Source organism: Anticarsia gemmatalis, chromosome 21 (genome assembly GCF_050436995.1).
Source record: "Anticarsia gemmatalis isolate Benzon Research Colony breed Stoneville strain chromosome 21, ilAntGemm2 primary, whole genome shotgun sequence".
Taxonomy (NCBI): Eukaryota; Metazoa; Arthropoda; class Insecta; order Lepidoptera; family Erebidae; genus Anticarsia; species Anticarsia gemmatalis.
Genome location: NC_134765.1, coordinates 8081745 through 8109175, shown reverse-complemented (window position 1 = coordinate 8109175; position 27431 = coordinate 8081745). Strand labels below are relative to the sequence as shown.

General features: G+C 35.0%; 1 protein-coding gene across 1 annotated transcript in view; it reads left to right on the top strand.

Moving 5' to 3' along the window:
- The first annotated feature begins 6551 nt into the window (after positions 1 to 6551).
- The window catches only part of LOC142982315 (protein sidekick-1-like), a 75627-nt gene continuing 54747 nt past the window's right edge, over positions 6552 to 27431 (top strand). The window contains exon 1 of the mRNA XM_076128757.1: positions 6552 to 6760. The gene's annotated coding sequence lies outside the window, so the exon portion shown is untranslated. The remainder of the gene's footprint in view (positions 6761 to 27431) is intronic.

Here is a 27431-nt window from a genome sequence, read left to right as displayed (position 1 = left end):
TGAACACAATTTTCGTATTTTTATTATACGATGAAATGACGATATATATATACGAAAATAGATTATAGAATACAGATTTGAAATTATTTATTTGTATTTATAAATTAATATAACAGTTTAAGTAGGGTAGTTGAATGCTTTAACGAAACAATTATTTAGCTTGTATTCCCAAAATTTTATTATCGGTATAAAAATCATTGAGTTTTTATCCATAAACTAGCTGACCCGCGCAACATCGCTTGCGTCACATAAGAGAGAATGGGTAAAAATTTTCCCCGCTTTTGAAACATTTTTCACTGGTAGTCTGCTCCTATTAGTAGTAGCGTAATGATATACGAAGGTTATACCTTCCTCGATAAATGGACTATCTAACACTGACAGAATTTTTCAAATCGGACCAGTAGTTCCTTAGATTAGCGCGTTCAAACAAACAAACACACAAACAATCAAACAAACAAACTCTTTAGCTTTATAATATTAGTACAGATATACGACTAGTACCATTAAAGCAGTATTTTTTAAACATTTATATCTCTCGAGGGTAAAGCTTAGTGTTGTTTCAAAGAACATAAGATTAGAAAAGTTTTGCTACATTTATAGTTATTTTGAGTCTAAAACATAAAAAATGGACTCCTACATATAAAGCATTATGCTTGTAGGAATCTAAGTTTTTATATTTTTTTTTAAGTTTCGTAGCTGATCTCTAAAAAAACTAAGGCCATTAACTTTTTTTTTCATATTCTCACATGTACACGTATAATACCGGTTGTATGGAATCGCGCTACAGATCAGTGCCTCGATTCTCTACTACTATCGACTACCGACAACCGAACTGTCATCAAGAAATTTAGTATGAAAATCTGATCAGCGCCTCTGGCGGGTGTCGTAGGAAACATTTTGGCAGTACATTCTAAATGTCAAAATTTCGATAGCTAGCCGGTTGTCGGTACTCGATAGTTGTACAGAATCGAGGTACAGATCCGATGGCCCGACTTGTTAATAAAGATATTTTCGTTAAGTTAAAAAAACACTTTGTTCGGTGCGGGGCAACGAGCATTTTTGTACAGGACCCACGGGCGTCCGATTTACGCAGTTTAATTCCTAGTAGAATCATATACCGCGATATTTACAATCATCTATCGGGTAAATACACCAGTAAATTGCACCTCCTAGTTTTCCGATAAACAGTGATCATTACGAACCATTCATTTATATGTAAACACATGCTAACGTTTCCAATATTCGACAATGGACATAAACTCCGTAATGAGATTCGCGTTAAATGCCATCAATTTGACTTCACTACTGATTTCGGTGTTCTATTTATTTGGGCCACATTAATTTCGGCATACGACTCTTAATTGGGTTCGTTCATTAACTGTCCAGTAGTTTTGATAAGTGTTTGTTTATAATTTGCTGCCGGAAAGGCTTAATGTTAACGTGGATATATAGTTTTAAGTTACAAGCACTCACTTTGATTACGTATTGATCTTTTTGTTGGTTTGGTTTACGTGTATATACACTGTCTTAATTACAGTCCAAATCACAAACAATGGACGAACATGTCTTGAAGAATAAATATTGTATTTTTCTTTAAACAAACTTTTATAGTGCCTACAATAAAAAAAAGCATTGAATAAATCATACCCAACATTGTGCTTGGTCTAAATATTTTTCTATCATAAATAATTTAAACTAACAAGACGTTTTAAATAAGACAGATAATATCTATTTATTAATATAAAGTCTATATAACGAATTGACCTCTGATTAAGGATAACACTGTCATATTTATTGAAATGAAAACTAGCTGACCCGCGCAACTTCACTTGCGTCACCTGAGAAATAATGGGTCATAATTTTGCCCGTTTTTGTAGCATTTCTCATTGCTACTCCGCTCCTTATGGTCCTAGCGTGATGTTATACAGCTTATAGCCTTCCTCGATAAATGGACTATCTAACACTGAAATAATTTTTCAAATCGGACCAGTAGATCCTGAGATTAGCGCGTTCAAACAAGCAAACAAACAAACAATCAAACAAATAAACTTTTCAGCTTTATAATATTAGTATAGATTAAGTGAAATGTATTTTATTGAGCGACCAGCTAATCCGACGAATGCACACAATTGCACGTCTATTCGATTGAATTGCTATCTTTCTGATAAAAAGTAAGTTAATCATTTGCTTTGTTGTGAAATGAGTAAATTTTCTCTGTATTAAGTATTTTTTAAATTAAAACAGACAGTAGGGACTGTTGAAGATATGTTGGAAGCCTTACCCCCAGTTTCTGAGGTACATTTAGCGGTAGTTTATCTATTCAATATTTCAATACAGTTTAAACTCATATAGAAATAAAAAACGCTATTGAATAGACAAACTACTGCTAAATGTACTTACAAACCGGGGTTTAGGTGAAAACGTATTTAAATAAACAACTACTATTACTACAGATCACGACCTATGGACTACAAATCGCAGGATCTCGAGTACAATTTCCAAGTTTTGCAAAGCTATTAAATTTTTTCAATTTTTGTAAAAACTTTCTAGTAATTTATAAGACGAAGGTGGCAATGAACTCGCACTCTCAAAGGACCAGCAACATAAAGGGTAGAACTTATCATAAATAGTAAAAACGCTCCGATAAAAAAGTTACTTACAGTCTGGTGCAATGGACAAACGTCGGCAATGTGGTTCCGTTAAAACATTTTCTAAATCAGTACAGCACGAAACAAGGCAACAACCAATACTAAAGTGGAATTGGAACATTCCATGAAAACTCTACGTTAAAAGAGTTGAAGACGAGGCATGGACTGACTTACAATCCTGGAACGAGTGCTTCTGAAGGAACTTTATGTTTGGCCCGCGCTCGCCTCGCGCTCACCTTGGGCTCAGCTCCTATATATTTCCTTGAGGCGCCTATAGCCAGTTACGTTCACCGGTCGGTAAACGATCTGTGAGTTAAGCAACCATTGGCGCGGACATTCCATAGATGGGTGACCGCTAGTGGTATTTGAACTAGGCGTCTCCGTGCTTCAGAGGGCACGTTAAAAATCGGTCGTTACACGTTGCACGTTAAAAGCCTCTCGGGTGGCTTGAACAACTTTGACACTAGGTTGACCACTAACCATACGACAAACAAACAACATATATTTCCTTTCACCTAACACTGCCACGAATAGTCAGCATTGCCACATTGAACATGGCAAGGCTGCCTATTTTTGTCAGCTAACGTACCGATGAATGTATAATACAACACGGGAATTAAAGCGAACACACATTGCAACGTGAGAGTTGAAAAGTTATCACGTAACGATTGTACGCCACTAGAGTTCTCGAAATGCATTATGAACAGACCCAATGATCTCAGGGATTCAAGCTCAAACGGCTCAAATACGTAGTTACCAAAATGCAAGCATATTTGCACCGTTTGAGGAAACAGGCTGGAACAAAAAGGCCACTTGAGAACAACGAGGACGCAACGGTATCACTCAAAAGGACTACCCATCTTCCGAGACAGACAGACATTATCTTTTATTTTGACACTAATTTATTAAGTATGTTTTGATATTAAAGAAGGAAAATTATTACAATAAATTAGATTATCTCAGACATTTCACTTCCCACTGTCATTGATGAAAAATAATGACAGAAATTACTGAAGAAAATATGAATGAAAATCATAGATTGGACATAATTATTCAAGATATACGATCTTTTTATTAGTTTAATGAGAGAGAGAGAGAGAGAGAAAAAAAAATCAGTCTGCTATTATTATTGAATGGAAATTTTTAGCTCCAACGATAACTATGATGAAATAATGGTATGGATGTATTGTATATATTACGCCAGTTATACCTACTCGAAGGTGTGATAGGCAGAAGTGAATATGTAATAGGGGGTGAGCCTATTTATTGCTATACATATATTATGGGGCACGTTACCAAACTCCGGGCTAGGAATATCCTAATAAAGTTAAAAAACATTATGTATAATTTCGAACTGAAACGAAGAGTTAACCCTATTGCTAAATACATAAAATTTAATTTTCTTTTGTAACCTATGCGGTGGGATATTTTTGTTTAGGGCTGTCACTCTTTTCTTATTTGTTTGCAGCAAGCATGTTTAAGTGGGCTTAAAACTAGAAGTCGATAATTTTGAATGTCAAAAATTGCAAAACATCCAAAAAGACCATCATTGTTCAACTGCTTGGCGATTAATAAAATAGGGCTCGAGGCCTCACGTTTCCACATATTATACTGATTAAAAACAACGAATCTTTGTTTTAAGGAGCTCTCTTGAAATTGACTTTTTAGGAGAACTATTCTTAACTGCTTTTGTGGCGTGGTCGGTAGTGTATCTAAATGCATGAGGTCCCGGGGTCGAACCGGGTCGGGCAAAGTACTATCGTTTTTTCGAACTCATATAAGAATATTTCTCAATAATAGTCCGGAGTTTGGTAAAGTTCCCCGTACATAGCAATAGACACGCCTCGTATTACATGGGACCAATATTGTTAATGACGAGATGTGGGTTTATTTCGTACACCTTCGGGTATAAAAAGCTTGATATTTTGTATCTATGAAATCATGATTTTTCATAGAGCAACCAAAACTATGAGAAGTCTATAAGTGCAGCCTTGGATTCAAATCCTAAAGTACTAGGCGAAAACTTAGAACATTTCTCAAACAATCCTTTGGTTTATAACATACGGCATAACACAGCCCTACATCCCTATTGGTTCAATTTACTTTGGGTATATTGGGCAGTCAAATAAATGAGAATTACGAATGGTACTGTTTATGTAAAACAGGCACCTTTCGCCCCATATCCTTACCTTTATGCGTCGTAAATCCTAAACTACTGCCTACAGTGATTTACTGTTATGTACTTACATTGGTCGCTAGATTAGTAACATTGATTGGTCTTGTTACCTTAGAATTTTGGAAATCTTGTTGCATGTATTTACCCTAACATTCATATTTACGTTTGCGTATTAGAAATAATTATTACTTGCTCTAGGAGTGAAGGAAAACATCGTAAAACGTTGCATGTCTAAAATGCGTGTGTGGTCTGCGGAAGACAAAAAATGGTCCGTGAATGATTAAAACATTTCAAATTTTCAGGATGATTATTACACTGTCCCTGCTAACAAGAATAATATGAAAGTGGTCCCGGACTAAGAAAACTTTGGGAGCCCCTGCTCTAGATGGACTACCTCGGAAGTCATAAGCAAATCTATGAAAGAAAATTCCAATCGCAGATGAGCTTAAAACGAGGAAAAAAGCCCAAGAAACTCCAAGGGAACGTACCATAAATTGGAACGTATAGTAAGATGTATCACTCTCGTTTCCTTATGGGTAACAAACCAGGTGGAACTAATGCACCTGTCCGAGTCAGGTATAATGGAAGCGTGTTTATTTCAGACGTATCAATTATGGAACGTACTCTTGATGTAAATCGATTCCGTACGATGAATAGGTATTAATCAGTATCAAATATCTTGTTACAGTGATTAAGGAACGTTGTGAAAAAGTATAGTTTATACATCTAATATATGCAATTCTCGCGTCACAGTTTTCGTTGCCATACTCCTCCGAAACAGCTTGACCGATTTTGATGAAATTTTGTGAGCATATTGAGTAGATCTGAGAATCGGCCAACATCTATTTTTCATACACCCAAGTATATTTTTTTTTTAAATTTATATGGCACAACAACGTTTGCCGGGTTTAGCTAGTGAGCTAGCTAGCGTTTTCTTTCGTAGTGCGCAGAAGATTAGCATCCTATTTCTACCAGTTATATGCGAATACGCTCCTGACCTCTGAAGGACATCTCTGATAAGAATTTCAAAGCCTTCACATATCTATTTACATCTGCGTCGTAAATCCCTTTTGTTAATGTCTCTTGAAGCAACCCTTCAGGTAATTAAACATCGCCTTGTAATCAAGACCACAGACTATAGCTATACAAGTTAGTATAGAGCCTTGCACTCATAGTAAGTTGCGTTTACCGGTTGGTAAACGATCTGTGGGTTAAGCAATCGTTGTCGCGGTCATTCTATAGATGGGTGATCGCATAGTGGTATTTGAACTGAGCGTCTCCGTGATTCGGTAAGCGCGTGAAAGTCAGTCCCGGTTATTGCCAATTAGGATATTAATCGCTAAGTAATGTCGAAGGCATTTGGTGCAATTTAAACCTTTGACACTAAATTGATCACTAGGTGCGTTGCTTATAATCTGAGAAGATGCACTGAAAAAATCACACTATTCTCAATTTATTAATGCGATTAAGTAGTGGAGATTTCATTACAAACGGAGTAGATCGTACTATTTCATATAAATTGGTACAGTACATATGAGCGATTGAGTAGTAGACTAGCAATATTTTTGTCTATACATTGCAGTTCTTAAACGCTGACGGTCTTAATGTAGACGCATAAAGTCTTCAATGTGTAGAACACTATGCGAAACCTTGTTGGTATTGCAACGTTTCTCCCGTAGGAGCAGAAAAGTCTTCAGTACGGCTTCATCCTTGGAGCTGAACGGATGTGCGCGAGACCGAGGCGATTTTGCCCCTCGAACTTTTCAATGTAACACGCGATGATATTTTTATAATAAAAGATTATTTAAAAGTGAATTTTGACTGTGGATTTTTAGTGTGTGGTGCTGGACCTGTGTTTTGTTATAAATAGTGATGAAACAAAAATATTTGTTTTCTAATGAGTGCCGGAACCACGTTTCGGTGTGTCCTGGTTTAGGTAAATATTTGTAATTAAGCTTACTTTACAAAATTAATTAAATTACTTTTTTTGTAGAACTCATAGCATTTTTAAGGGGATTATTAGAAACTTAATAATTAGGCTTATTCTATTTATTTTGTTGAAAGATTTACGGTACTTTTAATTTTCTTACTTGTTAGTAATAATAGTATTTAAATTTCGACGTAGAATGTCCAATTGGGAATTCATTAATTAATGAGTAGTGCTTTTAATTAAAAATGAGGCTACTCTCCGTTTAAATACGTAATGAGCCGATGGATAAGTAAATGTCGGAAATGTTTTTATGGGTCACGATGTGTTGAACTATTTTAAAAACTATAAAGAATATCTATAAAACTATTGTATAAATATAAACGTTATTGTACTAATGGAGGAAAGGATAAAGTCTTTTGCGTGGCCCTTTAATAGTGATGTAGACACGCCTTTGCCAGTTCGGTCTACGCCTCTTTTTAAGGTTACAAGTCTGAAATAGGAATAAAGGACTAACCCCCGGTTTCTAAGGAACACTTAGCGGCAGTTTATCTATTCAATACCGTTAAAACTCGTACAAAAAAAATCGCTATTGAATAGATAAACTACCGCTAAATATACTCAGAAACCGGGGGTAAATAATTTTCAGATGCAATCTAATCCTTTTTATGTTAGGGTTGTTTCAATTTCGAAATATGTAACCAGTGAGGTGACTGACAACATGTAATTTACAGAATGTGTAGCTCCTGGTTTCTGAGGTTCAATAAGCGGTAGTTTATCTATTCAATAGGGTTTAAACTCATATAAAAAAAGCAATCGAATAGATAAACTACCGCTAAATGCGCTCAGAAACCGGACATAAAAAAAACATTTTATTAAAAGTATATATTATTACCTATTTAAAATAATCAGGAATATTATTTCCATTTCCAAACCTTGCACACAAGGTTTTATACAAAGTAGTTCTTCTGTCTTTAGTAGTTTACGATTCTAAGAGAGCTAAGAACCGAAATAATTCCTAGAAATTTATAACCCAACGGTAATAATACTTAAACTATTTTAAGTGATGTCCATCAAAGAGAGTTATTACGGTATATTCGAATAGTTTGTCAGTAAAGTCAGATTCAGGGAAAGTTATTAAGACCCTGATCCCGAAAAGAATTTTTCAATGGATAACTAATCGAATATTGATAAAGTAAAACCTTTAATTTTCAATCGCGTTTAAGTCCCGTTACATTAAAATATTATATATTATGTACAAGTCAACTATATGTAGCTGAAACTGTCAATCAATTCAAAAATAGACTGGACAAATATTTATTTAATGAATGATTACATCATAGTGAATTACCAGGATACAGGCATTAACCAGTTGTATACAACTGCATGCCTGCTTAAAAATAAATAAATATGTCGCGAGAGTTTAAAATCGTTAATAGCTGACTATTAGTCAAATCAGCTACTCTTTATGAAATGTCAAAAACACATTTTAGTATAGAAATATGACATAGTGACGTCACAGTGTCATGTTTACATCGGTATCAAATGAGTGCCTATTATAATGTTTCAGTCTGTAATAATTACAATTTGCACTTCAATTACAAAAAAATATATCTACACAGCCTAAGCATTTTGGATAAACCTTTTACGAGTATAAGTTTAATATAATTATTCGTTAACCCAGTTATAGTTTACTGGGTTAACTTAACAATATTCGTTATCAATTGGGTAGTCCCAATTGATAACGAATATTGACAGTTGGAATGTAGACAAGGTGATAAAAATCTTTTCTGACTATGTAAAATGTCCAAGTTGAGAGAGAGGCTAGACCAATAATATATAAATTATTCTAGTATAAAAACCAGTCCTACTAGTTTTCCAAAGTACCCTTTCATTCTCAGATCATGGCCATAATGATTCACCTTAAGCCAATCTATGAAAATCTCGAAAAACAAGACCAATGTGCCGTTTAAATCATTTCTTGTCTATGAAGCTAAATATCCATCTCTACAATCACTACTTTTTCTTATTTAATGATCCTTAAACAAAGAATTTCTTCCAACTAATCTAACATTGCCATCAATAACAAAAAACTGGTTAAGTGCGAGTTTGACTTGCGCACGCGGAGTTCCGCACCATAAAAATCTGCACGACAAGCAAAAGCAAAAAGAAACACCCTAAAATATTTACGTTACTCTGTTTTCTAATGTTTGCTTTTATAGCAACAACATAAATAAATATTTGGTCGAAAAAAGTATTTTCGCATTATAGTATGCATGAACTTGTAAAAAAATCTTTTCTCTACACAAAACCGCTCGATATTTGGGTACCTCACGAGCTCACTGAAAGAAACCTAATGATCGGAGTACTCATTTGTGATTCTTGAAGCCAAAGAGATTTTATAAGTTCATACATACTATAATGCGAAAAGACTTGTTCCCCGACCTAATACATCATCTGCAAAACGTTCAATCTTCTAACTATCACGTCCATGAGTTTTATCTCATAGGCCTAGTGACTGACAGAGACTGTCTCTCTGCTGTTGCCTCAATGATAGGGTCCCGTTTCTACACTAAGGGTACGGAACCCTAAGAACGAGTTCATATATCTTAAAATCTAGGACAGCCCATCCATTACAGGAAAGGTCGACAAAGAGTTAGGCAAACCAATTTACTTTAGATTTTCATCCCTTAACCTTTAGGGTGAGAAACATGCGATAACTTCAACAAGATGAATATCTAATGGAAAAACAATTAGGTTTGTACTTCAATATCGTAGGTATGAAAACAATTTCAGATATTAATGAAAAAAATATTTGAAATTATTTCGATTAATAATTGTGTCCCGACAGCATAATTATTGGAAACTAACGGTCACCCGCAACTGGGTAGGCCTGGACTTTTCAGTAATACAGTATAGTAACACATTTTTTTTCAATTCGTGCCAATGGTTTCTTAGATAAGCGCGTTCAAATCAACTCTTTAGCTTTATGTGATAAGTGTATACATGTACTACACTGTACAGATATGCGATATAAAAGTTTAACTGTACTATTGAAATCTGGTATATGATGTGACTACAAACAGGTTGCCTGAAAGTCAATGAAAATGCCTTTGTTCAGCAGTGAAACAGACAAAAACAAACTAAAAATAAAAACCATTTCAAAATACGACAAGAATAAGCGATGTTGAAAAGATTTACGTAAAAAATATTAAAATGAGTTAAGCTCAATCGCCCCAGATACCAGAGAATAAACGTAAAATTTGTATCGAGGAACAAACTATAAAAATAACGTTCCGCTCCGTAGCCAGCCAAAGAGAAAACCCTTCATTTTAGTAAATGGAGCAAAAATAATGAGCTACTGTGTTCCTGATATTGTTACATTTTTGTAATGAATACTTTTCTATAGTTCCATTAATTAATTACACAATGAGCTCCTCATTATAATTTAAATAAGGGAGAAGTGCTTCAGAGATTGTTGGTGCAATTAAAATGATTTATATAAGAAGTTAGCTGTTGATGGCTTGTTTAAAAGAAGTTGGTTTTACATCCTTTTAGGCTTGCGTTATTTTTATCCGTCTTAGTCATTTTGTTTTATTTGTGATGCCTCCGAGCGAACGACACGAATTCTTTTGTTCAACAACTTAGTAGAGTGCCTTGTCGTGTAATTGTTGTTTTTATGTATTTTCACAAACAGTCCTCCATTACGAAACAGACCTGTACGGATATCGCATGAGCTAGCTATCAATAAAATTTTAAACAACAATATTGACATCAAGTGACAATAAATTACAAAAGCGAAATATTTAGTATTTGTCATAACAAACTACAAACTAAAACCTTATAAAAATGCGTGCGGGTGAAGGACAGTGGTAAACGAAACGTCACCAGGCAGCAGTTTGAAATAAAAAAAAGAAGTGTATCCCTTCTCGCCGTCGTTTCATTCTTTGCCGCTAATTGGAATCGCTTTACGGACGACGACGTCCAATTTTTATTTCGTTTCCTAAGTTCCCGCTCCCTTTGGGGAGAGGATGGTGCTGATGTTAATGACAACTAGACTGATTACTGGACTTGCTAACTTACAGTAGATAAAGAATTGTATATCAAAACTAGTGTCTTATTGTTACCGTTTGAATTTTCTAGGTTTTGTTTAAATGTCCATAATTTTCAAACTACATGGAATATTATTTTTCTATTTTTTCTCATGACGGCGACATTTAAACCTGTCACTTCGTTTCGGCTTAACGCAAAATTCTTGGACAACCTGTTTAAGCGGATACCAAAATTTCGGATTTTAAAATCGGATTTCTCAGTTTTGAAATAATATAGCGGAAAAAATACTTTCTTTAGTATATACCTATTTCCTCGAATGCCGTAATAAAAATTGGAATAGCCTAGTTCTGACCCAGCCACGTACTTCATTGAGGATCATTAAGTTCAAAGTGATAGGGAGTCCAACGCAAAAATTCCTCTCGTTTCGCCTAATTGGAATTGCGTCACGCTCCAACAGTTTAAATTAAATTATTTTTTAAATTTGTATTTAAGGCTAGCATGAGTCATTTAAAAAGAAAATACTCACATTTTATATTTATTTATTTTATAGTGTGGTTAGTGGTCACTGGTCAACATAGTGATGAGTGTTGTACAGTAGTAGAGGACTTTGTGAGATGCCTTGTACACTTTGAATAATTTAATATCAACATTAATTTATTCAATAAATTAATTCATTCATCAATGCAATGGACAAGATGGTCACCTTCAATTGAAAAGAAAAACGATACACGATACTTTAAAAACATTTGCGTTTCATAGTTCACATTATAACTTGAAAATGTTTACTTTCGTAGATCAAACATATTTATTTGGATACAGAACCAAGTAATTTCAAGCCGACATGAAAAAACTAACAACAAAACCGTACACAGGTATCTATTACTATGTATGTACGTATAATACAACAGTCGTTCTTTGTTTCCCAAAACAATTGAAGGAAAACAAAGATGTCTATGTGACACCATTACCAATACCTATAATAATGGCATAAGTCCTTGACCCCGCATCAAAACCTTCGCTAACAAGCTTCCTTCGCCTGAATAAGCTCGAATGAGCGCAAATATTCTGACGAGACCACACATTGCCGCCATTCCGATAAACTACATCAGATAAACTGTCATAGAGAATTTGTTCCGCAACTTTCTTCACGTGAAATGTAGAAATGTTTTAGACGTACTGTGGGCAAACTGGGGGGCTATCACGTATCTCAGTTGATGATTTAAAATCCACTACGCTGTAGATTGTTTTCTTTGTTAGATTATAGTGATTTACACGTTACGTCAGAGAAGCAATGTACTTAATGTGATTTTTTTATAAATATGTAGGATGATCCAAGAGAAAAGTAAATATTTAAAAGTTGTAAAGGTTTTTTGGCAAAATAACTGTTTAAACCTGGCAAAGCCGAGGCGGGTCGCTAGTCAAGAATACAAATGCAAACTCGAACTTAAAATCCGGACAAAATAGGAATGCAATAATAGTGAAGTATTTAACAGTAACTACCTTCTATCTCAAGGAGATTTAAGTACCTTGAACATTGTCGTTGATTGTTTCATCCGAACAGTATTGACTGTCGTAATTGCGTCAGTGAAACGGGAAACGGGGCGTCGATTTAAGTAATCGAAATATTGTCTTTCAATCTTTTATTGATGAGGTAATTTTGTAGACTGTTTAAGTGTTTTCTTCAAAGACGTATCTCGTACTAAGATATGCGTTTGTGCCACGGAGCGTTTTAATAACATAGCGGTCGCCCAGCAGTCGTAATTCGACTATAATGAGTTAAAATTATAATTTATTTATTATCAAAATCTATGACATTCAGTAGTTAGTATTCGGCTTTTATTGGTCGTAGCGTGATGATATATAGCCTATAGCCTTCCTCGATATATGGGCTATCTAACACTGAAATAATTTTTCAAATCAGACTAGTAGTTCCTGTGATTAGCGCGTTCAAACAAACAAACTCTTCAGCTTTATAATATAGTAATAGTATAGATTAAAGCAAGCAAATAGTAACATCATCACGTTAATTTCCATATAGTAAATAAATTATGGAAATCGGCATGAAATCTATCGCAGTCTCTATTCGGAATCGATTAAGCTTCAAGCCCGATCGGCAGGCGCCGAATTGAAGTGTCAACGATTCCCGTCATCTTTGCGATTAGATTCTCCACCCATATTTGTTCACCAAGGTTTTGTTACTCCGCAAATAAAAGCCTTCTTGTATTAGTTAGTACAGATTTGAGACGTCGTATTTCGATCTAAAGCTTTTCTTCACGTTTCGTGTTAATCTCCGAAGTATCCAGGTAGTCCTGTTGTTTTTTTTAAGTTACTATTGTTTTCGCGCTTTTCTACAGTCAATATTATCGAGAGTTGGATATTTATAACATGCTAAATAATTAGTTCCTATTTCGTCCGCTAGGGGCGCTGATAAGTTTTTCATACAAAACGTATTTGCCGATTGTCCATAGTTGATAGCATGAGGAAATATCACCCGTCTGTTTATTATTACAGCCCTTAGTTTCTCCACATCAGGGCACCTCAAATCCCTTCCTAAACAAAATTCTTAACATGCAGTACGTGTACAACTACAAACGCTTTCAAGAAACAAATAGTTTCTAGAGTTTCAAGGAATAAAGCAAGCATACAATTGTAACCGGACCACGTCTGGACGCATTGCCCGTCGGTCGCACTTGCAACGTGAACCTAGACATCGTTACAGACAGTCGGAAGCTTGAAAACTTATACTTTTCTCTGCATTTTACACGTACAAAAAGCAAATAATGTATTATCTAATATATAAAATTCTCGCGTCACAGTTTTCGTTACCGTACTCCTCCGAAACGGCTTGACCGATTCTCATGAAATTTTGTGAGCATATTGAGTAGGACTGAGAATCGGCCAACATTTACTTTTTATGCTCCCGAGTGAAACTTATTTTTTTTTAATTTTTATGGCAAAACGTTTGCCGGGTCAGCTAGTATTTTATATATGTAAAATATAATAAATGATTATAACGCGTATTTTTTTAGTTACACAAAAAAAATTGTAAATGCCGACACTTAATAAAATTAGATAAGTGTGTATGGCAAATATTTATTTATTAATCTTGAATAGAAATCTTATAAGTGTTTAATTTGACAGACGCGGCTCCGCTTTCATACGAAGTTTCATCCTCTATTTGAGACGCTTGCAAAATAATACTTAAAAAAAATTATATGTATATCTCGGTGCTTAATTATATTATTATATCTCAGTTATAAACTACCTGCCTGTCAAATTTTATCGCCTTTTTTTATTAATTTTAGCTTTATAGAGTAACTAACAGCTAAAGATTCTCATTTCGCGTTTATAAATTGTAGGAGATTATATGACGCAGGCATATGAGGTAGACATGCAACCGAAAGAATCAAACGAAAGATTCGGCAATGAGAACCTCATAATCACTAGATGTATACACTGCTACTCGGACTACAAGGACAGTCATGAATTTTTCATATTTTTTGCCGCGTGTATTTCATAGCAATGTCGAAGTAATAAAAGTATCAGCATTTTATTTCAAGGAAGCCGTAAAACTGGTATTAAGAAAAGGTTTGCAGTTCATTTCTACTAGTCCCTGATAATAAAAGTTTTTAGTGCTTTGGGATCTATTTAAGTATGCTAATAGCTTTCTACTTAAGTCTTAGTTTTGTTTGAAACCTGATCTGAATAGCAGGCTCTAAATACACAGAAAAAAATCCTTTTATGTTCTATAAAATATTTATTTTATGCTAGCAGAAAGGCCCAATTTCATTCGGATATAGTAAAATTTGATATCCATGGGAATTTGGATGCCGTTGATTTTGTACAAACTAATAGTCGAATCTTTTAGTAGAGGGATCTTCTTGCAACGTGGCGATAGTAAATGATAAAAAATTTAACAATGTGCTTTTTTAATCTGTAACTGTCTCACTGCTGGGCAAGGGTCTCATCCCAAACGAGGGAGGGGTTAGGTCTTGAGGTCACCTCGCGGGCAAAGTGCGGCAATCAAAGTTACTCATCGTATATTATTCGACATTCAAGCGTGAAATGCTTGTCATTGATAAGATGAATGATAGTGGTGCAGTAAAAAACGCTCCAGTAAACGTATATTTCGTTATCAAAGAACTTATACATCTCATTGAAATGTTTACTCCGAAACCAGTCGACCTCAAGATAATCGTAGCTCCGACAAATTGATTTGAAAAATGATCGCATTTTGAAGGCATTAAGTCAAACGGCTCTGTTTGATGTCCGCTCTTTATTGATGAGATGAAAAATCTTCCGGAATCTCCAAGAATATTAAAAGTGGACCTTTAGGCGGCGTTTATTAAAAATATAATGTCGTGTGATCTTTTCTTAGAAATGTATTATAATCGGCCTTATTACGAAATGGTTTTTATAAAGATCTGAAGATCTGAGTGTACTTTGTACATTTGTAGTACCGAGAAATTTGTTGTTGCTACCAGATTTGGTACCGTAGAGAAGTTATGACACACAAATTTAGTTTCCGCTACCTATACGCTGAATTACCTGGCTATTTTTGTTCGGAGTAAACATCTGTGTTAGTACTTGTCTGTTTGTAATATTTCTCGCGACACAAGAGAAATGCTTAGCACGGGTGTGGTCCTAAAAATAAAAAAAATATAATAAAAATATGATACAAAAGATTTACATAATTTTGCAAATAATATCGAAAGTATTTGAAGATTACAAGTTTTATACCACTTTGTGTGTTTTTCAAGAAAGCGATTTACGCTCGTACTGGCCGAAATTTCAAAAACTATGATACTTATGCCAGAGATCAATTTTAATTTTTAGATCAGTCGGGTGGTCGCCTTTCCGTTGGTAAAGGATTATTTATTATTTACGCCACACTCTGTATATTTCTACTGCATTTAGGGGTGACCCTATAATTAGGTAAATAACTTTGTATAAACTATAATGTTAACTTTATGCATCTAATTAAGCTGACCCGCGCAACTTCGCTTGCGTCACATAAGAGAAAATGAATCAAAATTTTCCCCGTTTTTGTAACATTTTTTATTGCTGCTCTGCTCCTATTGGTCGTACCGTAATGATATATAGCCTATAACCTTCCTCGGTAAATGAGCTATCTAACACTGAAAGAATTTTCCAAATCGGACCAGTAGTTCCTGAGATTAGCGCGTTCAAACAAACAAACAAACAAACAAACAAACAAACAAACAAACTCTTCAGCTTTATAATATTAGTATAGATTATATATGTAATAACATTCATATCCCTAGTACTTGTATTATATATATAGCCAAACTGCTACTTTATTCAAACAATGTCGTAATTTTTTAGCCAAACTTTGTACTAATTAAGAGTTATTGCATTCGCAACATTTTTACTAACTTACCTTGGCAAACGCTACCGCAGTGCGCACATACATATTGTTACTAAATAATTCATAGTGTGTCTTACTCTCGTCAGCACACCCACTCTACACAGGAATATGAAAAGTTAATTATTATTTTGTTGAGACACATTTCAAGGTCGCATGCTACGGAAAAGAAAGAAAAAAAATATTACGCTCTGTATTATCGAGTAGCGAGCGTTTGACATTTACAATATTTTTGAGAATTAGTTCACGCGGAATACGATAGGGGCGCTGACCTGACCTGAGTTTTTTTTTTGATTTCTTGATAACTTTAACAAATTTTTCTTACCTTTTTATAATTTTTTTACATGCATCTTTCACAATATTACCTATCTACATATTTGCAACACTTAAAACTGAACAACTCGACGTCTTAAAAAACATCGAAACAGTTCCTAAACAAATATTAAATTAATACACATAAAGAACGGAGGGAAATACTAGCAGTAACATTTCAACCGAGGTGACTTTATCAAGCAGTTTTCACACGGAAATACCGTAGCGTCTCTCTATCCGCTGTCTGTCGAGATATAAGTGTAACAATTCAATCTACCGACACTCGCCAACACTCGGAAAACTCGATTTTCAGTTTCAAAATGCTTTTTATGGATTTGCGGTATTTTTGTCCATGTTTTTGCTTTTAGTTTCGGTTTGTTAGAAGCTGAAAATTTTCGTTTAAGGGTTTTTTAGAGGGTTCGTGTTTTGAACAAAATGGATTTAAGCAGTGTTAATAGTGTTAATAGTAATCGGTTGTTAATTTGTCTGGAACCTTATTTTAGGGAGAAGTAATTGATGTTAAAAAAACCTATCTGATATTATATGCATAAATTACATATAAAAGATAAAAAAAAGATAGTAATACTGTATAAAGAAATATTTGTATAAATATGTAACAATAATTATAATCTCTGATATTTGCCCATATCTACAAAGCAGCGTGAGTTTATGAGAACACGAACAATAACTTTATTATATAAAATAGTTTTACAAAAAGAAACTAATGTAATTTTAATTTCCAACTAAATTAAAATACGACGTAATCTGGACTAAGAGTAATTATTGTAATACAAGTCACCTGCCAGGCACCTGATAGATTGAACACTGATTATTTTCCGCTACAAGTAGATTAAATACAAGTTTCGTGTTAATTTTTACCTAAAAATGTTTTGAGGACCCGCGCAGATCGATCTCTTAGGTTAAGCCACGCTTGCCGAGGTTGATCTGTGGATGGGTGACCATCTAACACATATGTAGTTCCTCCGTGTTTCGGAAGGCACGTTAAATTGTGGGTCCCGGCTGTCATTTTCGAAGATCTTTGACAGTCGTTAACAGTAGTCAGAAGCTTGAAAGTCTGACAACCAGTCTTACCGAAGGGTATCGTGCTATAACCCAGGTAACTGGGTTGTAGAGGTCAGATAGGCAGTCGCTCCATATAAAACACTGTTATTCAGTTGCATCCGGTGAGACTGGAAGCCGACTCCAACATAGTCTGGAAAAAAGGCTAAGGTGATATAATTTTACCTAAAAATGTTTATAAAAATGTTGTTCACGGTAACGGTAACGCCGGGAGGGAACGCCCTAGAAGGACATACACAGATCGTATCGGTTATGCTTTGCAAAAAGATCAGGTGCGTTGTACTCGTAACCGGCAGTCCTGTATGGCAAGATGTATGGATGTGTATGAAGTAAAGGACCAGGTGGCGTTCACTTGACTCTGCCGACCCCTATAGGAAGAAGACGTAATTTTATGTCTTTCTCCTCGTTTGGTTGAAGGCACTTGCCCAGCAGTGAAACAATAGTGTCTCTGGTTTCCTCTTAACAAGGAAGGAGTTAAACTACGCGTACTTATGTACAATAGTCCGTGATAAAATTCTACCGTAATTCGATTAACGTCCGAATATTTTAAAGTCACCTGGAATTTATTCAACAATTTATGTATTTACCTTACTATTGTTCGACTCTGTTATTGTTCTGAAAACAGACAATTGATTTTATAAGATTTAACGTTTACAAACAGCAGGAATATTTTCAACAAAGCAAATAGCAAATGACAGATTTATTCAATAACCCGCTCCGGAGCGTCTTTGAACATCCAGTTATTTCTGCCTTGGAAATTACGTAGACTATTTTCAAACCATCGAAGCATCGATATTTACTTATTTGTAGCGAGAAAACTTTGTGGGTGTTGGGAAAATTGAAAAGGTTATTTTTCCTGTACGTATTGATAAAATTATCGAGGAAAATTTGTATTAAGTTACAGAAATAATGTGCTAAAATAAAACGAGTGTTGAAAATATATTTTATGAAGTTTTCTATTCTGTCGTATGTTTAGGGGTCAACCTGGTGCCAAAGTTGTTCAAGGCGCCCGAAAGGCCTTAACGACTATTATCTTAGTAGACAACAACCGGGACCGAATATTTACGTGTCCTCCGAAGCACGGAGACGCTCTGTTCAAATACCAATATGCGGTCACCAATCTATAGATTGACCGCGCCAAGGATTGCTTAAACCACAGATCGTTAACCGACCGGTGAGCACAACTGGCCATGAGCGCGTATATTTAAGATGTTTGAACCAGGGTTGATAAATTTTATTTTTTGCTTAGGAAAGTAGGCAGTATTACTCGACGTATTACCCAGCAGTGGGACTATGGTTAAAAAAATGGATGACAGGGATGGGCTTAAATATCATAAACATTCGTTGTACAAGTTTCTTCGTATCTACCCCACTCCATTTATTATTTTTATCCCGGGCTTGCTTTAAATTCAATTTCAGAACCACTTTCATATGAAACTAGAGGGAAGTATGCTGGTAACAGGTTAATTTCCTCGACAACTTCCTCGTAAGTTATAAAATTTATCCTTAGAAGGTTATGGATGCACTACGGGTTATAGTGCACTCACTCGCGTAATCTCGCAACCCGGGGTCGCATTTGAAGGGTTCAAATTAAATTTCGTAGGGTTTCTGGTGGAATGTTTTTAATGTCGTTGAAGATGGAAATGTTAAAAGATTTAATTATAATTTAAAAAACGCATCAGTGACTTCGAAGATGACGGAATAGGATAAAAGAATCTTCCCTTTTGAAGGCGGTTGAAAACACTGCATTATTACTTTGAACCCATCTATACTAATATTATAAAGCTGAAGAGTTTGTTTGTTTGATTGTTTGTTTGGTTGTTTGTTTGGTTGTTTGTTTGTTTGTTTGAACGCGCCAATCTCAGGAACTGCTGGTCCGATTTGAAAAATTATTTCAGTGTTAGATAGCTCATTCATCGAGGAAGGCTATAGGCTATATATAATCACGCTACGACCAATAGAAGCAGAGTACCAGTAAAAAATGTTACAAAATCGGAGAAAACTTTGACCCATTCTCTCTTTGTGACGCAAGCGAAGTTGCGCGAGTCAGCTAGTTTTAGAATAAAGCCCCATACCGTGTATTAACAGCGGTTCCTATCGGACGTCCTGTTTATTGACACTAGACAGCCACATCTGTTGCCTGCTACTGCAAAAAGTACGATCAGTTGTATAGAAAACATTCCAGCTGGCATAGTTTACTCATCCGACCTGCGTTCGAGTGTTTGAAGACAACATTTTAACCCATATTCGTCCATAACTGGGTAAGAGTATCTTCCCAGAGAGAGAAAAGGATTAGGCCTTGAGTCTACCACGCTGACTAAGTGCGGATTGGCGACTTTACTGTATACATTTAAGAACTGTGTTAAAGAATTCTCAGAAATAGAGCATCACGGTAGTTTTCCTACATTCTTAATAAGCTTTTTTTCTTTCTCTTTTCTTTTTGAGAAGCCTAGGCGGGGACTTTAACAAACATACAACCAACGGATACAAAGTACAACCAGAGTCGAAACAATTGTTTGTGGATCGCACAAATGGATCCCGTATGCGAATCGAACGCTCGACCTCCCGACACAATGGTAGCGGCATGGTGACCTAAACCACTGCGCCACAGAGGCAGTCAGTCATCACATTAGCAGATATTTTTTTACAAATTCTCTGCAAATGTGATGGCGTGATTTATTGTGATATACAATACTCTTGCGGGTTCAGACGACATAAATCTCACCGTGCACTTGTGAAATGTCCCGGAACGATTAATTGCCAATTTGGGCGTGTTCCATATCGCTTTGTCTATCTTTATTGAGATTTAATAGATATAAAGGTCAATGACTTGTAGTTACTCTAATTTAGCTGCCTATGATTATATTTCTTGAAAACAGCTTTAATTTTAACCAAACTTAGATTTGAGACTGCATTTTTTTCACCACTCTCAGGTATGCAAGCTTTCATTACAAAATAATGTATGACTTCATTCACTACATTATTACATCATCATTACAGATAGCACTTATTTCTAACAAAAAATAACGTTAATAAAGTTATAATTAAAATTTTGGAAAGGTTTTGAGGATCTCCTCTGTGGTATTTTTGTGTATCCACAACCACCAAGACCTCAAAAAGAATATTTCTAAATTTATTCCGGAGCAATTATAGCTATACGAAGGGCTATTGTTTCAAGAGTCACTTCGGATCAAAGCGACTTGCCGCTAACTTTATTTAAAGCTTTATTACTAAAACTTGTGCCCTATTAATCACAACAGCAGGAAATTATCCGCCAAGGAAACTTGGTCAAACTATTGTAATATAAGAAGGAGACCTTAAAATTAATAAATTTTATCAGAGAGACATAACTTTGGAGGCTTCAAGTATTAATTAAACATTCGCAGCGGGTCTAAACGTTTAATTGTGAATTCCTTTGGCATTAATAGCCTATATTTTATTAAGTATTTCAATATTTTTGGGAAAATGTTTAAGTAAGTCATTTGCCGTGGTTGCCTGTCTGTTCGTGTAATACTCTTAAACTACTAGTTGTATTTTCATGCGGTTCTTACAAACGCAACTTACGATCACTCGGCTTTGATTTGCCTTGAATCAGAATCATACAAAAAATAAACGACCTTCGGGCGCAGAAGTTAAGGTGGTCACCACGCTACTACCAGTGCATCGCGAGGTCGTGGGTTCGATTCCCACACGGAGCAAATATTATTTTGTACAATCCACAAATGGTTGTTTCGGGTCTGGTTGTACTTCGTGTCCGTTGTTTATACGTTTGTAAAAGTCCCCGCGACACAAGAGCAATACTTAGGGCACGAGTTGACTTAAAAAAAAAATACAATGCGGATGGAAATATACACAAAAAGAAGGAGATCTATCGCTTACCTTTTAATAAAATGGGTTTAGTTTCTCAGTGATGCGCTTTTATTTCGTAGATTTATTTTACGACGGTCGCTTTTTATCTACTTTTATGTTTTACAGATCATGATGAATTACGGGAGGTTTTCAATAAGCTTATCGCCGGTTTTAGATAGATGAATAGATTTACTGCAGTATAGTTACTTATCGAGCAAAGAAAAGAAAGAAGTTGATTCTATGCTCGGTCGTGTTTAGTTTTCATTCATAAGGACGATGAATTAATGAATGAGAAATGGGAATAAGTGAGTAAGGGAGAGGGAGAGACAAAGGACGATAGGACAAGGCCTCTATCTCATATATATACATATAAGCTTAGCCTTTGTTCCAAACAATGTTGGAGTCGGTTTCCAGTCTCACCGGATGCAGCTGAATACCAGTGTTTCACATGGAGCGACTGCCTATCTGACCTCCACAACTCAGTTACCTGGGTTATAACACGATACCTTTCGGTAAGACCGGTTGCCTGACTTTCAAGCTTCTGACTACTGTTAACGACTGTCAAAGATCTTCGAAAATGACAGCCGGGACCCACAGTTTAACGTGCCTTCCGAAACACGGAGGAACTCGATATGTATAAGATGGTCACCCATCCACAGATCAACCTCGGCAAGCGTGGCTTAACCTCAGAGATCGATCCGCGCGGCTGTTGTTAACTAAGCCACGAGCTCCTCAAGGCAGAGGCCTTGATGAGGCCAGAGAAAAGACATGAGATAGAGATCTCATGTCTTTTTATAAAGAGATGTGCCCTTTTCGAAGTTCAATATTAGGTTACGAAACTAGTTATAAATATAAATTATTTATAAGCTGAACCTCGATCACTTCACGAACTAATACCGTTATTACATGTGACCTTTTGCAAACTTCTAATTATATTATACAAACAACTAATGAGACACGGCTAACATTTTCTATTTAAAAACCTTCAGTTTTTCTGTAAAGTTATTCCATTTCTGAGTATTTGTTTGACGTCGTGACGTTAGGTGCATGAAAGAAATATTGTTTTATGCTTAATTAGTTCACGGCCAAAGAAAAATGCAGTAACTTATTTCAAATAAAAATATCCAATTATTTTTATAGTCCAATTTTGCATTTATGTTTCGGTAATTTATGCAGCTTCGCTGGAGTCATTATAACATTGATAATTAATAGTAGTTAATTAATTGAAAACAAAGAACTGAAACGGTCAGGTTATATACCACGGAAGTCATCCTTTTATGGTATATCTGTTGAAAAAGTTGCTTAACTAAATTAAGGTATACTAACCAGTTAGGCGGCATGTGCATAAGCGTAAGAATATCTTTGAAAAATTATCATATAAGGATTGTCATATAAGCCCAAATTTATTTCAGAAACCAACATTTCTCTCCCCAATAGGTATATACTTATATACAATTCCTTATAGCGCACGCAGATATTATATAAGTTTAAGATATAATCAAATTTCCTTCTTTCAAAACAAATATTATTAGAACCAAAAATATACTTCGGCAACCAAAATATCTACTTACAATACATGCAAGTATCAAAATCAACTTTCCTCCTATGAAATTACAAACTTAATCGATGCGAAAGAAGTTTTGATACTTTGTTATGTTAATAACGAGGAAACTTGGAAGGTTCTATTGTAACAGAAATTGATTGATAGCGATCCTTTCGAAGGCTTTGTTTCGCACGTCAGTCATCGTTATAGACGTAATGTATGAAAACAACTTCTTCATCATGTTTTATTGATGACTAGCTCTGTCTTACTGTTTAACACGCTTTATTTTTTTTAAATTGTTGATTGTGCAGATAACTTAATTGTTTCTGAGGTAAAATATAACCTATATCCTTTATTCGGCGAATTTTGAAAGGAAACCAAAATTTTAAAATGTGTTTAAGTCTTGGAGTCGCTTTTTGAACCAAATATTATTGATAATCTTCGAATCTTAAAAACTTTTTTTAAACTACATTTTGTATTTATCATTTTTTACTATGTAATACATACTTACTAAATCATATACATACATACATGAAATCGTGCCTTTTAACTACAGGGGTAGGCATTGACCAGAGAAAGGATACTAAACTATACCAATTTTTGTTATTTTTCCCTTCACAAACTTTATTTTAAGATATATTCTCGTTCGTACATTATAAGAAGAGTCTTACTATCTCAAAAACAATCAATTTTACGTTCCCTCTTATTCTGTGAATAGAGAATAAAAAAAATACTAAACTGCTAAACGACTCGTCAAAGATCGTTGTCTTACAGCGATGATAGTAAAATTTAAGTACTTATGCAAATCAATTGGAAGTTACGGTTCTTTGACTGAGGTCTTTAAGCATTCTTTGAGGTTTAACTTAGCTTAACGACTGAGTTAAAATGCCATTTACATTGACGAAGCGAGGAGTTGTTTGTGTAGCATCACGGCTGTTATACCCGAGGATGTAGGCAGATATAGTATAGTAGGAAGACACTCGCGTTTCGCTATTAACAGTGTTAGGCCTATAATAACAGGGGGCGGGTCTATTGACATATACGTGGCACAGCACCAATCTCTGGACTACTAAATAACTAACTAACTAACGGAAAGTAGGATTGTGTTTGACCTGGAAATGGAACTCGGGTCCTCATGCTTGACAGTCGGATACACTACCGACCGCACCACTGAGGCTTGTCTACAGATTTTTTAAATATCTATTTACTTTTTTATGTTACCTCCACACATTCACCGAAAAGACCAAATGTTCGTTCAACTCGCTTGAAAAATGGGTTGTGTATAACTTAAAAAACCCGACTTGCTGTCTCGTTTCTAAACGAATTTCCGCAATTTAACAGATGATTTTACATATGCAAAAATCTGGCTATATTTTAGGCTTTTCAGTTTAAAATGCAAAACCAATTTTCCTGAAGCTTTAGGTTCAAACAGAAGCCACTTCTTACCAGAAATAGTACCTTTTTTTTATTTCGACGAATCAATTCACTTGGTATAACAAATTTTCACATAATTATATTACATAAGTCCCTGTATAAAGTTTCTATAATCATAATTGAACTGTGTAAACTGTTCAAATGAGGTCTCATACATAATTCTCAAGTTAAACGCCTCAGACGATCGACTCCGGAAGTCTGTATACATTTAAATAATTTGTCAAACGATTATTTCGACATACTAAGAGGAAATGGAATGAGAAAATTCATTTAATTTTAAGTGATTTTCAATTATGTTTCGTTTACATGCATTATATTCCATTATATATTTATTTGTTTATTTTTTTTTGCGTATAGTATTGCAGTTTTGTTCGTAATCTGTGTATTTTGTTTTTCGATAATTAAAAAAGACAACTCCAGCACTAAGAATTGCTCTTGTGTCGCGGGTTTTTTACAAACATACAAGCAACGGACACAAAGCACAACCAAACCCGAAACAATTATTTGTGAATCGCACAAACACAATTGCACTGCGCCACGGAGGCAATCGTATGTTAGTAAAAGAAAAGAAACCGGGCCTGTGTGGTTTAACCCATCAGAAAAGGTACTCTTCTTGTCTGATACCCATAAAAAAAAAAGAATGCAATTATTTATATGTTTTCTTGTATAACCCGTATTGCACTACAAATGTTTTAAAATAATGTTTAAAATACATAAGCCGGCACTGCGACTATTTATTACAATATTCATACACTTTCGGTAATCTTCGGCTATCTTCGTCGGAGCCTGGATAAATTCTGTTACACCCTAGTAATGAAATTAGTGCCAATTTATCACGATTGTGTAACGATAGCCTTATATAAATATAGTCTTCGTTGATAGTTACAATTAAAATATTATTCTACTACAATATTATTATTATCTTAAGGACTCTGTGGCACAGCCAGTAGTATATACGACTGTAGTGCAGCGATTTGGGCTCGATTCCCGGATCGTGCACCGTGGAGTTGCCCCCTCTTACAAAGAGTACACGTTATAAGTGGCGAAACTGGGCTATACCAGGCATGATGTTTGTATGTGTATTTGTACACTAACTGAGCCGTGCCAGTCCTTGCGCGCTCATAGTCTTAAGCCCGGTTCCCACTGCGAGCGGCGCGGACCCATTAATGACTCTGTTAAACTCGCAAGCGCTGCATACTTGTGTTCCCACCAACAAATAGTCAGTAGGAACCGAGCTTTATCGCTTTAAGTTAATTAGGATATTTGTGAAAGCAACTGGCATATTTCATATCGGTTCTTTACTTATCTCTGTGCCGTAAAAGATCAGCAGACTTTAGCATAGTATTAATAGGGTTAAGAGAATTAAGATTTAGCCAGTTAATAAACCATTACCACATTTAATGATTAAGTCAAAATTCCACCTGATGACCAGTAGCGATTTTATCGTCTTAAAATTATAGTCTCTATGTTATTAATGCACTATTTTATACCGGCCGTAATATTCCTGCCAAAGATATAACAAAATTAGTAATGAGATAGATTTATATCAATTACTTTGCGTTAGCACTAGTCTAATAATAAACGTGGGTACTATCCGTAGGGACTATTTATCGAGATTTGTTACATAGAGGGTTTAGAAGCTAGTATAAATATACACGGTCAATAAACTCGCCTTATCATTTGAATAATATTAGAGCTTTTCTATCCTTATGTTATGTTAAAAATAAGTATTTTAATCTATTTTAAGAGTGTAGTAAGTTTTTAAGCCAGTACTATCGTGTAACGAAAGTTTGACATTTAAAATGTACTGCCAAAATAGTTCCTGCGACGCCTACTAGAGGCGATGATCAGATTTTAATACAAAACTTCTCGATAACTAGTAGTACAGTCATAGTAGTAGAGAATCGAGCTGCATACTTATGCAGCTTGAATTTTTTTTTCATAATATAGTATACTTTACAAGTGTAAAGTATACTATATTACGAAAAAAAAATTCAATAATATAATAATTCTAGCAAGGAATCAGAAATCTTGACTTAATATATAATAAATACTACCAAGTGGCACCCATCTATTGAATGTGCGTGCTAAAGTTTTGCTTAACCTGCTGACTGTATCCTAAACGGTGAGCAACAACTACCTTTAAAAATGATATGCTAAAGGGCGACCCATCTATTGAATGTGTGTGACATAGGTTGCTTAACCTGCTGACCGTTTACCAAACGTTCTAGGCAACTGGCTATGAATATAATAGCCATATATTCTGCTAACTCGTGGTCGTATCCAATCAGCCGTGTTAACGTGTGTATGTTTAGTATATTAATTGAACATTAATCCCGTAATTAACGTAAAAGGCAATCGGGTTATATGATTATGATAATTACAATAACATGGTGTAACTAACTGTAGAATAATAAACTGGAGAAAAGCAGGTTCCTATGTTGGGTAAAGTCTTACGGCTTAAGCAATTTCTGTTGGGAAGTTTTTGGCCGGCTTCTATCTGATATCGTTCCCCGGGTACAGCAATTGGTTTTTAATATTAATTTTGCCCACAAAGTCGCATGCGTGATGGAATTTCTTGTGAATCTGTGAATATCGTCAAAATTCGTTCTATGTTTTCTGACAAACAAAATGATAATCAAATCTATACGCTCTTCTACCGACATAAACTACATTATATTAGCACGATGAGATCAATGCTTTAAAAATGACGATATACTGAGAACCTTTTCTTTTTTTGAGTCAGTGAAAAACTGTAAATACATTTATTTATGATATAATATAATACGATTATTAAAGCAAATATTGTTTGCGTTCCCGTATATATTAAAATATATAATAAGCAGCCTGGAAATTAAAAAGGGCATTGTTCAAAAGGAATTTTATTTTTGAGTCCAGCAATGTGAGGCTCTACGGAACTACTTTATCATTACTATTTATTTGCAATAATCTACGACTTCATAAAACCAATTTTTCGATTGGCAATATACAAAGAATGTCGGATAGTTTTTCTCGCGAGAAAG